General features: G+C 35.0%; 1 non-coding gene across 1 annotated transcript; it reads left to right on the top strand.

Annotated features, from left to right (window-relative positions):
• Positions 1-681: 681 nt before the first annotated feature.
• Positions 682-789, top strand: LOC148564405 (small nucleolar RNA R71). Its single transcript, XR_015883877.1, has one exon. It is a non-coding gene; the product is annotated as a small nucleolar RNA R71 (small nucleolar RNA).
• The last annotated feature ends 1,194 nt before the right edge of the window (positions 790-1,983 follow it).

Genomic DNA, 1,983 nt, shown 5'->3' with positions numbered 1-1,983 from the left:
AGTGATACTTTTACTCAGCTGGCCCACTTGTGCTTCCAAATTTCTAATGGAAGATCTTGTTTCATTCATGAAACTTACAATGGCCTTGGATAGATCAGAGACTAGATTTGCTAAATTAGAAGCATTTTGTTCAGTGTTCTCTGTCTGTTGCTGAGTGGATGATGGGAAAGGTTTATTATTGTTAACCCTGTTTCTTCCACCATTATTAAAGCCTTGTTGAGGCTTTTGATCCTTCCATGAGAAATTTGGATGATTTCTCCAGGATGAGTTATAGGTGTTTCCATAAGGTTCACCCATGTAATTCACCTCTACTATTGCAAGGTTCTCAGGATCATAAGCTTCTTCTTCAGAAGATGCCTCTTGAGTACTATTGGATGCAGCTTGCATTCCATTCAGACTCTGAGAAATCATATTGACTTGCTGAGTCAATATTTTGTTCTGAGCCAATATGGCATTCAGAGTATCAACTTCAAGAACTCCCTTCTTCATAGGCGTCCCATTATTCACAGGATTCCTTTCAGAAGTGTACATGAACTGGTTATTAGCAACCATGTCAATGAGTTCTTGAGCTTCTGCAGGCGTTTTCTTTAGGTGAATGGATCCACCTGCAGAAGTATCCAATGACATCTTAGATAACTCAGACAGACCATCATAGAATATATCCAGGATGGTCCATTCTGAAAGCATGTCAGAAGGACACTTTTTGGTCAACTGTTTGTATCTTTCCCAAGCTTCATAGAGGGATTCACCTTCTTTCTGTTTGAAAGTTTGAACATCCACTCTAAGCTTGCTCAGCTTTTGAGGAGGAAAGTACTTGGCTAAGAAAGCCGTGACCAGCTTATCCCAAGAGTTCAGGTTGTCTTTGGGTTGAAAATCCAACCATAATCTAGCTCTGTCTCTTACAGCAAAAGGGAAAAGCATGAGCCTGTAGACTTCAGGATCTACTCCATTAGTCTTAATAGTATCACATATCTGCAAGAATTCAGTTAAGAACTGAAAAGGATCTTCAGATGGAAGTCCATGAAACTTGCAGTTCTGCTGCATCAGAAAAACTAACTGAGGTTTCAGCTCAAAGTTGTTTGCTCCAATGGCAGGAATGGAGATGCTTCTTCCATGTAAATTGGAATTAGGTGCAGTAAAGTCACCAAGCATCTTCCTTACATTATTATTATTTTCGGCTGCCATCTCCTCTTCCTGTTCGAAAATTTCTGAAAGGTTATCTCTGGATTGTTGTATTTTAGCTTCTCTTAATTTTTTCTTTCAGAGTCCTTTCAGATTCTGGATCTGCTTTAACAAGAATGTTCTTGTCCTTGCTCTTGCTCATATGACAAAGAAGAGGGCACAGAAAAAATAATAATATGGATCCTTTATACCACCGTATAGGGATCCTTGGGTTAGTAAAAGAAAAGAAGGGAAGAAAATCTGAACTCAGAGAGAGAGGGGGTTCGGATTTTTGGAGAGTTGAAGGAAAGATGTTAGTATATCAATAAACAAATAGAAGAAGATGAGAGGGGGAAGTGAATTTTCGAAAACAGTTTTTTGAAAAAGAGTTAGTGATTTTCGAAAATAGTTTTTGAAAAAGGTTAGTAAATTTTTTTTTTTCGAAAAATTTTTTAAAATTAAAAATAAAAATAATTAATTAATAAAAAAAGAAATTTTTGAAAAAGAGGGAAGATATTTTCAAAAATTAGAGAGAGAGAGAGTTAGTTAGGTAGTTCTGAAAAAGTTAAGAAACAAACAAAAAGTTAGTTAGTTAGTTGAAACAAATTTGAAAAGATAAGAAGTTGGGAAGTTAGAGAAGATATTTTGAAAAGATATTTTTGAAAAAGATAAGATAAGAAGATATTTTTGAAAAGATATGATTGAAATTAGTTTTGAAAAAGATTTGATTTTTAAAACCTCAATTAATGACTTGATTCATAAGAAATCACAAGATATGATTCTAGAACTTAAAGTTTGAATCTTTCTTAACAAGCAAGTTAC

Source organism: Arachis ipaensis, chromosome B5, assembly GCF_059453495.1.
Source record: "Arachis ipaensis isolate K30076 ecotype BB chromosome B5, ASM5945349v1, whole genome shotgun sequence".
Classification (NCBI taxonomy): Eukaryota; Viridiplantae; Streptophyta; class Magnoliopsida; order Fabales; family Fabaceae; genus Arachis; species Arachis ipaensis.
This window is presented reverse-complemented; position numbering and strand designations above follow the sequence as displayed.